The sequence below is a fragment of the Chiloscyllium punctatum genome, chromosome 22 (genome assembly GCF_047496795.1).
Source record: "Chiloscyllium punctatum isolate Juve2018m chromosome 22, sChiPun1.3, whole genome shotgun sequence".
Lineage (NCBI taxonomy): Eukaryota > Metazoa > Chordata > Chondrichthyes > Orectolobiformes > Hemiscylliidae > Chiloscyllium > Chiloscyllium punctatum.
Window position 1 is genome coordinate 62,620,341 of NC_092760.1, and position 15,443 is coordinate 62,635,783.

A 15,443-nucleotide genomic window follows, 5' to 3' on the forward strand; every position below is an offset into this window, starting at 1 on the left:
GATTTATCCACTTTTATGTGTTTCAAGACATCCAGCACCACCACCTCTGTAATATGGTCATTTTTCAAGATGTCACTATCTATTTCCTCATATTTTTATATCTTCCATGTCCTTCTCACAGTAAACACTGATGCAAAATACTTGTTTAATATCTCTCCCATCTCCTGTGGCTCCACACAAAGGCTGTCTTGCTGATCTTTGAGGGACCCTATTCTCTGCCAAGTTACCATTTTGTCCTTAATGTATTGACAAAATCTCTTTGGATTCTCCTTAACCCTATTTGCCAAAGCTATCTTATGTCCCCTTTTTGCACTTCAGAGTGTACTCCTACTGCCTTTACATTCTTCTAACAATTCAGTCGATCTCTCCTGTCTATACCTGACATGTGTTTCCTTCTTTTTCTTAACCCAAACCATAATTTCTCTAGTCATCCAGCATCCCCTATACCTACCAGCCTTTCCTTTCACACTAATAGGAATATACTGTCTCGACTCACGCTACCTCATTTTTGAAGGTTTCCCAATAAAGAAAAACTACCTCAGCCTTGAATATACTTCATGACCCAACTTCTACAGCCTCCTGTACTAGACAATTCCACAAATTAGCACCCTTCTGAGAGAAGAAATTCCTCCTCATCTGTGTTTTAAATGTGTGACCTTTTATTCTGAGATCAAGCCCTCTTGTCCTAGAATGTCCGACAAGGAGAAACCATCTTTCCACATCTACTTTGTCAAGTCCCTTGTGAATCTTAAATGTTTTAATAAGATTGCTTCTCATTCTTCTATGTTCTAATAAGTACAAATCAAATTTCCCAACCTCTCCTCACATAACAGTCCCTCCCTGCCAGATTTCAGCCCAGTGAACATTCTCTGGACTGGTTCCAATACCAGTATATTTTTCCTTGGATGGGAGGCCCAGAACAGTTCACAGTATTCCAGCTTGTGTTTTGTTTAGTTTTAGGCAAAACCTCTTTACTTTTGTATTTCATTCTTTGAAATAAAGGCAGATATTCCATTTCTCTCCCCTATCACCACCTGAACTTGCATACTAGCTTTTTCTGTTTTGTGGATGAGGACTCCCAAATCCTTTTATTCCATAACTTTCTGCATCTTTGTTTAAATAATATTCAGCTCCTCTAGTCTTTCTGCCAAAGTGTATAACTTCACTTTTCACATGTTATACTCCATTTGCCGAATTTTTGCCCATTCACTAAACCTGTTTATATCTCTCTGCAGACTCTATGCCATCCACATCCTTTGCCTTCGCACCTTTTTCGTGATAAAACTATTTTCAATATTTTGTTTACTTTAGTATTGGTTGAATGGTAAATATTCGTCAGGAGATTGGGGAAAAAACCCTTGCAATTCTGTTAAATACTGCCATAGGATTTTTTTGTATCTGGCCTGAGGGGGCAGACAAGTCTTGCTTTAACATCTCTCCCAGAATCTTGATGACACCTTTGACAGTGCAGCACTCCTGCATTGTTCTATACTAATTTAACTTTCAGTTAGGTAAAGAAAATAGCAAAGTAGGAAAATGTGGTAGAATCTAAAATATTCATGTACTAGTAGTGACCAAGTGGAGCTCCTACAATGCAGTAGTAATGTCCCTTCCTCTGGACGAGGTGCTCTAGGTTGAAGTACCCACTTAAGTCTTAAAGCTAAACAGGCTGATCACCAATCTTTAATTCGTCCTATTGCTGTAACATAGGTGGCAAAATCAGAAGAGTTTCCTAGAGAGTGAGACTTGTTCTTCATGGTAACCTCATGTCTATTGAACCCACACAGTTGGCATTACCCTGTATCTCAAACCAGCTGTCCAGCCAACTGAGCTAACCAACCCCTAAGGGATTGTATCAAAATGTAGGGGAGGCAAGCAAAATTAGGAGAAATGGCAAGGAACAGAAATGCCAACATGTTCTTTTCATGTTTTTCCTGGAATTGGCTTTTTACACTGACAACCTCCTTGCAGTGGCAGAAAGTCAGTTGAGGTGGATAGATAGTTAATTGACTGCAATCCTTCTTCTAAGATTACAATGTTCCAAGTGTCACATGGGCCCCATGGCACCTCAGCAATTTCAGTGAAATGGCTGCACAACAGGAGGTCAATACTGTGTCAGAGTTCAAAGCTTTCTGACCGTTAAGGACATAAACTGACAAGGCTGGCGTCTACCATTGCATGAGAAACTCCTGAGGACTGATGTCTCCATTGCAAGGGGATGGTAGTTGGTGCTGTGGCAGCCCTCCCATCATCAGCCTTATTATGTTTCCAGTGAGTCTCTCCTGCATTCCCCTCAGCAGCCTATTCTCTGCAGACAGAGTGACCAGAGTCAAACCTGTAGTTACTGTCATTACAAAGACAATATTAGCAGTCAGCATGTGTACAGCAGACAGCAATGTGGCAAAATATGTTGTTATACTGCCATTGACTGATGGATAAATATTTGCCAAGACACTAGAGAAAACTTCCCGGCTATTGTCTAAACTCTGTAATCGGATCCATCTGAAAAAGGGCAGACCAGGGCCTTTATTTGCAATCACATCCATAAGTAGCACTTTTAACAGGGGATCACTCTTGAATTGAAATATCAGGTTGTAATATATGCTCAAATGCACACATGACACTTGATCTGTTCCCTGAATTGAGAGTGATGTATCTATGCCAGATTTCTAAATAGGGCATAAGGTTTGGGTTTGATTTTCACTTTTCTTGTTCTGTCAGGTTTATTGTGGATATCAATAGACAATAGGTAGAGGAGTAGGCCATTCTGCCCTTTGAGCCTGCACCACCATTCAATATCATCATGGCTGATCATCCTTAATCAGTATCCTCTTCCTGCCTTATCTCTATAACCCTTGATTCCACTATCCTTGAGAGCTTTATCCAACTCTTTCTTAAATGAATCCAGAGACTGGGCCTCCACTGCCTTCTGGGGAAGAGCATTCCACACACCCACCACTCTATGGGTGAAGAAGTTTCTCCTCATCTCTGTCCTAAATGGTCTACCCCGTATTTTTAAGCTGGGTCCTCTGGTTCGGCACTCACCTGTCAGCGGAAACATGTTTCCTGCCTCCAGAGTGTCCAATCCTTTAATAATCTTATATGTCTCAATCAGATCCCCTCTCAGTCTTCTAAACTCAAGGGTATACAAGCCCAGTCGCTCCAGTCTTTCAACGAAAGGTAGTCCCGCCATTCCAGGAATTGACCTCGTGAACCTGCGCTGCACTCCCTCAATAGCCAGAATGTCTTTCCTCAAATTTGAAGACCAGAACTGCACACCCAAGGTAGTTTTAACACCAAAATATAGCCGACGTAATCTACAAAAAATGCAATAGTCTTACACATACAATGCTGAAGTTCACAAATGAACTCTTTTATGTGGATTTGTCCCTAGATCAGACTGGAACAGGTGGTCAGCCTGGTCCATCTCAACGTCTCATTGTTGATCAGCCAATGTCCCCCAGCTAGTTAAATTTCTTCCAGGAGGAAGTTGCTCATTCCAGCGCCACTCAAATCTTGAAGTTGCTTTATAAGCTTTACATACAAATATTCTCTGCGTTTTATTTTTTAACACTATCCAGTCTACGGAAAATGATCAGCTTGACAAATGGCAAACATCACAATTGTATCATATTTCGAGGTTGGTTGAATCAATTAACTCTTTAAGACTTGCCTATGTCTCTTTGGAAAGACACTTGAATCTTGTCCATAATAACCCTTGACATAAAACTTCAGCTTACTCTCACTGTTCACCACTTATCGTCCAATCAACTAAATGATATTTACACAGCACAATTCCATGACAATCACAAATTCAGTGTTAAACAGTGTGCATTATCACATCTGATTCACTGTGTCTGTTTGAAACAAAACTTCAGCTTTTCTAGAGTTACTGGTCTTGAAGGAGCAGAATTCTTTACTTTGGCAGTGAAGTCCATAATAATGTGGTCTGCCAGCAACAATCTTTCAATTAAAATGTATAATTAAAACTCTCCTGTCTTAATTTCTGTTAGACATTTTCAGAAAGAAGATCTGCAATTTCAGTACGGCAAGAGTGCAACAAAGCTTTCCTGTTTCATTTGGCAGACACTATCTTGTGAAGACGAGACTAATTGGGGTAGATCTTCACCATTGAAGTACCTCAAAAGGATTGTGGGAATAATTTTACCTGAGATAAATAGGGGTGTAGGTTTTCCTGTAGCTATATAAAGCACTGTCTGGACCACAAATGGAATTCTGTGAGCAGATGCAGCCACCACATGTTAGTAAGTTTATATAAGTTTTATAAAGAGTACACTACATGCCTTCCAGAATACTACCAAAGGTATGAAGAAAGACAACAATAACAAGGCTTCTTTTCCTTGGGGTATATAATTTAACAAAGAGATATATTAAACTTTTTTAGGATTTTGAAAGAAATTGATTGGGTAGACAGAGAGAAACACTTCTAATTGTTGTGTGTCCTCTGATGAAGATCGAGTAAAAGTCATCATTAAGGTGTCAGATTGTTATAAAATCTCAACTGGTTCATTGATGTTCCTTCAGGAAAGGAAACTGCTGTCCTTACCTGGACTGGGTTTATCTGTGGCTGCTGCACTGCACGAAGAGAGTTGACTCTTAACTACTTTCACAAGTGGCTGAGTGAGACACTCCATTATATTAAAAGCAACCCTGGTTTGAGTACAAGATGTTGGCATATGAACTAATAAAAATAAAGCTGCTTAAACAGTTTTTTAAAAAAAAATTTCATGTTAGGTAAAAAATTGATGACCAATTTGGTAGTTCTACATCTCATCACTTCTGTGATTTTTTGGAATGATGCAGTATAGAAGCAACTCAGCCTGTTCTCCTTGTGTTGGCTGTATGGTTAGAGCTATTAAATGTGAGGGACACCACTTCCAACAACTCAGCAGTCCAATATCAGCCTAGGTTCACTTTTAAAATTGAGGTTAAGGCCTTGTACTTACAATCCTCAGATTAAGGCAGCAATGGCTTTATTGGTAGTGCTCTTCTACCCGAGTCTTCGAGGTTGAGAGTTCAGGATCCATTCCAGAATTCTGAGCACAAACTCTATGCTGGTGCTCTGACGTTGTACCATCAGACTTGCCATCTATTTTTGTATGAAGTGTTAAACTGAAATGAAATCTTCTACATCAGGTGAGCATAAAAGTATCCACTGCATTAGTCAATAAAGGACAGGGAGTTCTCCCTGATGCCCTGACTAATATTTATCTCTCAACAAACGCCATTTAAACAAATCGTCAAGACTGTTGTATTATGCTGTTTCTGTGAACTTGAGTGCAAATTTGCTGTTGCTTTTCCTATGTCAACAGTAATTGCACTTTTTAAGTATTTGATTGGATGTAATACTTGCAAATGCATGATGTTGTTTAAACAATTTCTTTCAATTTGAATCTTCTAATTCTAATTCAAATGTGTTTTTCTTACTTGGCTTTGAATGCATTATTGTTTTAATGTGGTAACACTGTCAAAGTGAAAGGACGTAGGTACACTTAAAAGGCACCTGGATGGATATATGACCAGGAAGGGTTTAGAAGGAAATGGACCAAATGCTGGCAAATGGGACTAGATTATCTAAGATATCTGGTCAGCATGGACAAGTTGGATGGAAGGTTCTGTTTGATTGTAATATGACTGTTTGACTGTAATAGGTCTTACCGTAAGCTGAGGTGAATGAGAAATGTGTCCAGTGACATATGCTGCGATTCGTGGCCATTTCTAAGCAGTATTCTCCTCGTGCATAACCCCATACTGAGATCATTAAGTCACTTGAAAACAGAACAAATTTCCTCGTGACCTTGTCAGTGCAACATTTACAGCACTTAAAAGCATAAAGTAACTACCAAAGAAAGCAAATTTGTGAATGCAACGGTTGTACTGTGGTGCCTGACTGTTACAACAACAGCTTGAGTTTCTAATAGCACATTTTACAGAGTAGAATGTGCCAAGGCACCTCACAGGAGTGATTGTCTCTCAAATGTTTGAAATTGAGCCATGCAAAGTGATATTGGGATTGGTGTCAAAAGATTTGTTCAAGGTGATACGTTTTAAGGAGTACCTTAAAGGAGAAAGTGAGATGCAGAGGTTTAGGGATAGATTTAGGGTCTCAAAGGGATGATGTTGTGGTTTAAAATTATGAGGTGCAAGAGACCAGAATTGGAAGAGTGCTGACATCTCAAAGCAAGGAGTTTGCAGAAGTGGAGGACACAAGACCATGGAGAGATTTGAGACCCAAGATGAGAACCTTGAATTTGTGATAATGTTGGGCCAGGAGTCCACTGAGGTCAGTGAATATAGGAGTAATGGATGAACAAGAAGAGCAGCGGATTCTATGACTGAGTTCAAATTTTAGGGTAGAAGATGGGTGACCAATGTCTTATGAACATTTGATTACAGTAATGTCCTAACAAGTTAAATAAATGTCAGGAGATGTGCCTGCAATATAGTGGAGTTTTCGGATAGCTGAGGAGGACCAAGTGTAACCTGGTTTGCCTACAAATGCGCTGTGTCAAAAATATCAAATTAAAACACACTATGCCAATCAATGTTAAATGTGTGAAAATGTCTTTACTGTTAAATTTATTTAACTTTACAATAGCCCAACTTTGTAAATGTCAAACATTAGCTCCAGAAATGTTAAGTAATCTTTTTATGCTTGGTCTGTTATCTTTGGGTGAGTGCAATAAAGTCTACCATGTTATCGATGTAGTGAAACATGTTTTTGGTGTTTGTGCGCTGCGGTGCCAAATCCTGGAGCATCTCAAAGGCCTTTGCAGATTTGGTTAAGGAAACAGGTAGGTGGGCAGGCATGCAGCATTGTACACCTGGGTGCCATCAGTCTCTTGCTTGAAGAACATACTGCATCCACAGTGATCTCATCTGTGCAGCATGCAGTGTTGCCCACCACTGCCCAGGTTTCCATAGATGTTTCTGCAGGAATTTCTATCCTGGCTTCATCTTTCACAGTTTTAGCCCATTTGAACTCAATGTGGTAGAAGCCTTTGGCAATAGTGGTTTTCCTCACCATGCCATCTTTAGCTTGAGCATGACCTCTCGAGCAGTTCGGTTATACTCCTGCTTCTTATCAATGGACTCAATAATCCGAGATATCATCTGTCATCAGTAGTTAGGTTTCTGGTTTCAAATCACTCACTGATCCATTGGCTAGTGCTTGACCTTGGTGTTGGGACTCTAGAACATTAACATGACCTTCTTAAATCCAGTAATGTCAGGATGCAAAGTGTTTTGTGCACTTTCCGGATCCATGGTTTGAAACATCTTGGCAGTCACCCAGATAGTTTTGTTAGCTTCATTCTGAGTGAGTGGTGTTTTGACAGTTACAACAAAACATGGTTTCTTTAGACTTTCTAAGATCACAGAAGCAACAGCTTTTTGGTGCCATCCATGTTGGCACAGAACATAGCAGTGACACACCCCTTTCACTGATTTCACTGTTGCACACTTCACCTTTAAACATGAAACAGGGATTTGTCAAAAGTTGACAAAACAGTCTGGTTTCACCTGAACTAAGAATGTCATTTGGTCCATTTGCATTTAGGATCTGGGTGAGTGTGTTTTGGAGCCAATCATCCATAATTGCTATTGTAACCTTCACACCCTCTCGGCTTACTCCACAGAAGAAAGTACTATGTCTTGTATCACCTTGTTGGTCAGCCTTTTTCACAAGGCATGAAGCCTTTCCTTCAAGATTGGACCAGGGATGAAAATGTTCTCTGCCTTGAACAACAAGGTGGAGCTTCAGAATGATATGTAACTGGTCTTCTCCTCCTCCCTTGCTGGAGAAAATGCCCACTTGTTAAACTGTTTCACTCCATAAAATGGTTTTTCACTTCCTGTGTCAACTTCACTTCCTCTGCTGATACTTCTAATCTTCTCACAGTTTTAATGATCCTTTCAGAATTTGGGTATCCTTTCGAGGGAAATCTTGATGCCGAATCGATGGCTTGCCCAGCGCTTGGTGATTATGACAAACTGAGTCAGCTTTGCCTGACTGGGAGTTAGCAGGGTGGGATTTCTGTTCACAGGCTTTATTCTCTTGGATTTGCTGTGCTGCCTTTGACAAGGGCTGACATCTTCAGCACAGATGGAGTTTCATGGACATCCAAATTTGAATCTGATTTCAAAGTCAAAAGGCAGCAAAGGTGTAGATGAAGTGTGGCAGGGAGACAATACTGTCATGTTACAGGGATGAAATAAGTGGTCTTCATGATGATCCAACTGTTATAGATGGTTGCTCATTTCAGGATAAAGTATGACACCCAAAATTTGTACAATAAATGCATTTTAAATAAGACTGAAATACTAGAAAACACACAGCAGCTCAGGTAGCACCTGCAGAGTGAGAAACTGGGTTATTTTTCAGTCCCATAAACTTACACCAGAATGGGAAGAACTAAAATGATTTAATGGTTTTCAGTAGTACACCGGGTTGGATGGAAACTAAAAATCAATAGGAAAAAGAAATGGGGTGAGTAAAGATCCAGAAAACATTTCTTCACCCTTGTTGGGTCAAAATCGCTGAACTCACTCCTGAATAGCATTTGACTGCACTGGTTCAAGAAGGTGGCTCACAGTTACCTTCTTGAGGGCACTTGGAGCTCAGTAATAAATACTGTCCTTTCCACTGATACTCATGTTGGTGGAGCAAAAATGCTATCTTATTAAAAGAAAATTCTGTATTGAAATTAATAGTTTAAAACTGTTCTCCTGTTAAATGTAGGCTCATGGCCAGATGACGCTGCAATAATCCAGGCAGACAATGCAATGAGAAACACACACTCTTCCTGTCCCATAGCAGGAATTGTGTATCTGTTTTATATCTTCATGGAAATGTAGAAGCAGGCCATTCAGCCTCATAAGCCTGACCCACCATTCTAGATTATGACTGATCATTCTCCCACATTGTTCCTAAAACTCTATATTCTAAGTTGTGAATGCGTGTACAAATACAACGTTTCAAAGGCATTTGGATAATTAGACTAATTGAAAAGGTTTGGAGGGAAATGGGCCAGGAGCAGGCAGATGGACCTAATTTAGTTTGGAATTATGTTTGGCATGGACTGGAAGGGTCTATGACTAGATAAGATTTAACACGTTCTCATGAGATAGCTTACAGTTAATGGAATTACAGACTATTTCATTGTGGCAGAAAAGTTAGACAATGTAACACACAGTCTAATATTCTGCTGCTGTGGTGGAACTGTGTTCATAAGCAGACCTGTCCCTTTATGATCCCAATATAGTTGCACTGCATCAAGAAACTAGCATTTGAGGGGTTTATATGGAGGACTAGTTATATAAAGTTGCATTTTATTGAATATCAAGATTTGATTTGATTGAGGTTAAAGTATGAGAGACTTGATTGGATAGATGCAAAGAGTGTGTTCCTTCTTGTGGAATAACCCAGAACAATTAAATTAGAAATTTAAAATTAGAACCAAGCCATTTACAAATTATGTAGGAAATATTTCTTCATGGAACTTTTTCTCCCAAAAGAGTTGGGCCGTTAATTAGAACTTTCAGCACTGTGATTCGTTCGGGTTTTGCTTGGTAAGAGTATCAGGGAATATGGGAAGAAGAAGTCAAATAGTTAAAATACACATCAGGTGTGATCTAATGAAATGGCAGAGCAGGCTCATAGAACTGTTTTTTCCGCACATGTTTTCCTAATTTTGCTCACCTATCCTCTTTTCCTGTATTTTTCTAGCTTCCCTGTAAATATATCGATGTACTGTGGTAGTGAGTTCCTTATTCACACCATACTCTAGGTTTCTCTTGGATTCCCAATTGGACTTGTCACTGACTATCTGAAATTTATGGTCTCTGGTCTGCATCTCCCTCACAGAGGAAACATACTCTAGATTTGTTCAAGTGCAATTCAAAGTCAGTACAAAGTTTTAAAATCTCTGTTTAGGGACCTCTGCATGCTGGTAGTTGCAGACAAATTTTCCAGTCATGGGTTATTTAAAAACATTTGTTTGAAATGGTTAGACTTGAGCTTCACTTGACAACTAGGAAAGCATGGAAAATAGCCCTGCATTCAGGACGCTGATGTGGAGATGAATGGGTACATGCTGGGTATAAATTTAGCTGCAGGTACAACCTTCTGATATCCCTGCACTCCTCCAGTGCCCACGTTCTGGCATTTGTAGTTACCTGCTTCATTCTTGGTTACCAAGCCTTTAGCTACTTGAGCTCTATATCTGGACTCCTTTAAGACACAACGTAAACCACCCCCTTGCCAATCCTTCAGGTCCTGTTCCCTGTTCCCTGATGTCAAATATTGTCTTAACAATTTTCCTGTGAAATGTTTCACGATATTGGCATTCCACTCTCCTCCTCTTTGATGTAGATATTTTAAAATTAATTCTCTCTTGGTTCTGAACTGCTCCATTTCATATTGTTATAAGTTTTCCTTCATTCCCTATAGCAGCCACTTCATATTGATAGGGGTTTTCTTTCACTGGTTCATACTCTCACGTTTCACTTTACCCTGTCCATTCCAAACAAGCAAAAACAAATTGCTGGAGAGAATCAGCAGATCTAGCAGCATCTGTGAAGGGAAAAGTGTTAATGTTTCGAGTGCAGTGACCCTCCTGGTTTCACACTGGTTTTCTCTCAATCTCACTGCTTGCTGTCCAAGATGACACCATTCTCAAATACCCACCTATCCCTTCACCTTGATTGATGTGAGAATCACATTTTTGGAATGTCACAGCTTCTCGGTGTTCCCCTGATCCCTGACAAACAGGCATCTCTGTGTGTGTGTGTGTGTGTGTGTGTGTGTGTGTGTGTGTGTAAGAGAGAGAGAAATGTTCAGCTCTCCTTTTGTCACCTGCAAAGCAACAGCAAGTGGCTCATGTCCACTTAAAGTAGAGATGTTGACCTTTCCAACAAAAGAAAAGCAAGTTCCAGTCAATTGCGATACATAGCATTAATTTGATGCTTTTTTTTCCATTTAAGCATAAAGTCATGCTACCTTTGCTACACTGACAATGGGTTGATATATTATTTTGTTGGTGGATTAGTTGCTAACCCAAATGCTTAATAATATAAATGCTGAAACATTCTTTTAATTGGAGGCTTCATGGAAGAGGAGCCATTTCCATGATAAACCTTTTAATTTTAACAAATGTACACCATTTCTTTAACCAGGAAAGAAGACTAAATTAATTTAAAAGAAATCTTTTTGGCATTATCTCTGTGAGCTGTTTAACATTTTTAATTAATTTCTAAGTAAATGGTATATTAATATCATTTAGTTTGATACGAATTTACTGAATCAAAGTGAAGCATCAATTATATAAATGGTGGCAAGGACTACATGTCACTTACATAATTATGGTGTCAGTGTATTCTCACCTCTTAGTCAGAAGGTCATATGTTCATCGAACTGGTCCAGAGCCTTAAGCAAGGCTCAAAGCTGATGTTCCCCAAGCAGAACTGAGAGATCCTTGGTCAGTTGGGGAATCGAGTTGTGGGGAATATACGAAAAAGTGGATGTGAGGAACATGATCCTATGGACTGGTGGAGCAGGCTGAAGGGCCAAACTGTTTCTTATGGTCTTAGGAGAGTGCATTGCACTGACAGGGGTACTGTCTTTCACATTAAATATCAAACCAAGGCCGCCTCTGCTCTCCCAGTTGAACCTTAATGGTCTTGTGGCAGCTATTACAATGAGCAAGGCGAGTTATTTCTGGTATGTTGACCAATATTTATCCATCCAGCAATTCAGCCACTGAGAGATCTTGCTGTGCACAAATTGGCTGATACATTTCCCTGTTTTCCAACAGTGATTATACTCCAAATGTATACTATATGCTAAAAAAGTATTACAGGACATTGAGACTGTGAAAGATTTTCTAAAAGTACATTTTTGTTAATTTCTTAATTTTATTATATGTTTCACTCCATCAACACGTTAGTCAGAAATGTCTCAAAGCATTTCCAGGGGACGAAATTAAGTTGAATGTTGGAAAGCAAAATTATCATTATGTTGCATACAGCAAGGTCAAGCAGATATTCCTGAGGTGAATGACTCTCCCTGTGTTGATTCAGAAAGGAATGCTGACACCAGGTAAGTTCCAGGACTTATGTCACAGGGAACCACAGTAAGGAACAGAAGAGATTCAGCACTTCATTCAAATTGTTTCACAAAGGGATTGGAATTGTACCGGCTCCCGGGGAGGGGGGGGGGGGGGGGGGTGTCATTTAAAACCATGAAGAGCCAGCTTGGCTTTGAAAATAAGCACTGAGTTAGATTCTGTTTCAGAATTGTATCTGCAAAGTATCTTATAGCACCTTCATTGTAATGAAGCATTCCATAAATGTACAGCCTTTAGGAATTTTACCAATGGAAACAATTAAATCAAGCTCACCTCAAGGGAGCAGTTGGTCAACATACACCAGTAAAGGGTCTAGATTAGAGTGGTGCTGGAAAAGCACAGCAGGTCAGGCAGCATCTGAGGAGCAGGAGAATCAGCATTTCAGGCAAAAGCCCTTTGCCTAAAATGTTGATTTTCCTGCTCCTCAGATGTTGCCTGACCTGCTGTGCATTTCCAGCACCACTCTAATCTAGACTTTGATCTTCAGCATCTGCAGTCCTCACTTTCGTCCTTACATCAATGAAGGACCTGACACGCATTGCTATGTGAGATAGCTCCTGCTTTAAATGGATGTGGCTGGGTAGCAGCACTGAGGATTGGTGGTGGGAAAGGTTGCAGACAGGGATGGCAACCCCAGTGATTTCCTCCTGGGGGACGCTCCTCCTCAAACCGAGGCTGCTTAAAAGGCTCTGTCACCACCCTTCACCGCCCCCAACCTTACTGTAGGCTGCTGGTCTCCACCTTCCAGTCACTGATAAGCTGCCAGCTGGGGAACAGGTGGTCAGCACTGCAACACCAGTAGCTGGTGCCGATATAAAATTCATGGTCAGGTTCCACAGGCTGCCCCTGTGTGGATTGGCACTATGCCTTTTCGATTGATGAAATTCCTGTCCTTGCCATTGCAGTTCTGCTGAAAGGGTTAAGCCTGGTCTGTGAGAGATATGAAATCACAAGCTAAAGACTTAAAAAACATACATTTTTACCAATTTAGTCCACAGCTTAGGCACTTGAAAGCTTTTTGTAAATTCAGCCAATAATACTTCCAGGAATTTGAATTAAGAGTACAATTGACCAGCTGTCACAGGTGTTTCTGGAATCTGAACATTTCCCCTTTAATATGCTTCCTCCTGTTACGCAGCAGGTAAGCTATTTACAGTTCCTTGAGCTAGGGGTGGTGTCTCATCTGACAGGGTGGGGCAGGAATGGACAGGTGGGCAACGACAGATCAGTTGCAATTCCGAAGTAATGTTTGTGCTTTTGTGTGGGAGTAGTTGCATGTTTCTGTTGAGTAAATTGTTTTAAATTCATGTATTGGAGCACTTAAAGGCTGTGCAGGTGCCTCACTGTTATTGTCTGCACAGCCAGTGATGTATCAACACACTGGAACCACCACTGCACCATGCCTCAGCGCGGGGACCAGCATAGCCCTGTCCTCACATCTCACCTAAGCCATCTTAGCTGTGTTCAAATTGCCAAACAAGGGTAGTGTGACCCCACTTCAGTATCGTCTAGCCCATTGTAAGGTGGAACAAACTGAGGGAGAATTACCATTTGTGTTTCTGCACCTCCTAAGCAGCCCACAGGAGGGCAGTGTCAGGGGAGGTTGGTGATAAGTTCCAAGCCTGCCCTCAGCTGGGGAAAATACAGAATGATTGGAGGGAGGAAATGGTGAAACCTAAACTCAGTTATTAACTCATAAAATAATCTGCAATTACACACACAAATCTGATTTAGTGTTACTTACATTAGTTTCCAGTTCCTCAACCTTTAATTTTAAAATCCTCATCATTGTTTTTATATTATCCCATGGTCTTAATGGTCCCTATCTTTGGAATCTCTTCCAGCTCCACGCCCCTCTCTGATATTGGCACCCTTCCACTTTCTGACCAGTTATGTATTCTCTCTCCCTCCTTCCGTCACCCCTGCCTTCAAGCTGCCTGACAACTAAGTTCTGAAATTCACTCCTACTCTTTTCTGTAAGACACTCCCTAAAACTTGCCTCTTAGGCCAAGCTTTTCCTCATCTGATTGAAGAATGTGGCTCTCTATTCAATTCTGTTTCAGAATCGCTTCTGCAAAATGTCTTAGAGTGTTTTACTGTATTGAAGATGCTGTATAAATGCAAGTTGTTGTTATTTAGCTATTTTAATTGAGCCAAAGGGTATGTTTACTGTGACCTAAATTCAATGAATTGTGTCTCACTAATCAAGACTTGGTCCGTGGCATCATGTTATCTTGAACCTGAAACTTAAGCTCGTTCTCGATGCTTAAATTCTGTTCATGGATTAAATGTTAGTTGCGGCCTTGCAATTTCCCATTGTAAAGCTTCACTCTGTGCAACTGGAGGATGAGACTATGAAACGTATAGCCTGAAAGTGTAGTGGAAGTAACATTAATAGTTTGTTTCAATAGTCAGCTTTATATCAATTACAGAAGGAAAGATTGCTTTAGAGAACTCCAAAGAAAGAGCAAGAGAAATGAGACCAATAGATAGCTCTCATAAGCAGCTGGCATCAGCATGATGACCACTTTGATTCTGTAGAGTCATCGAGATGTACAGCATGGAAACAGACCCTTCAGTCCAACCCGTCCATGCCGACCAGATGTCCCACCTGCCAGCGCCTGGCCCATATCCCTCCAAACCCTTCCTATTCATATACACATCCAAATGCCTCCTAAATGTTGCAATTGTCCAGCCTCCTCCACATTCTCTGGCAGCTCATTCCATACACGTACCATATTAAAAAATGGCTGCAATGGATTCCAGAAAAAAAATTCCGGAATAAATGCATTCTGCGGCTCTGCATTTACAGCCTAATCTCCACACACTTTGAGACATCCTGAGGCTGTGAAAAATGCAACAAAATTCAGTAGTTTTGTCGCAGTCCCAGTGCTGACATTGGTGTAAGTTATCTTTTGAGTAATTCATTGTATAAATATGCATCAGTCTTTGTTTCAAGATGAAATGCGTCATGTTGCAAGTGGTCAACAGAATTATTTCTTGTGAATTATTTTAAATGTGTATAATCTCACCCCCTGCAAATCCCTCACCCACCATTGTATTTTCACCTAGTACAGTAAGCTTAAAAACATTAAATGTATTGTGCAAAGATATTTTTGTGAAAGCTAAATATGTACGGGAGAGAAAGAATAGAAACATTATGTTGATAAGCTGAGATAAAATAAGGGCAGGAGAAAACTGGTGTGAAGCATGAACTGTGGCATCGACCTGTTGCACCAAATCCTCTGTTTCTATGGTACAAAATATAGTGCAATAGTCAACTTAGTATTCTCTGCT

The 15,443-nt window shown here is 40.3% G+C and overlaps 1 protein-coding gene across 4 annotated transcripts in view; it reads left to right on the plus strand.

Annotated features, from left to right (window-relative positions):
* LOC140493720 (transcriptional enhancer factor TEF-1) overlaps positions 1-15,443 on the plus strand; it is a 385,077-nt gene that overhangs the window by 327,833 nt on the left and 41,801 nt on the right. The gene's annotated exons all lie outside the window — the stretch shown is intronic.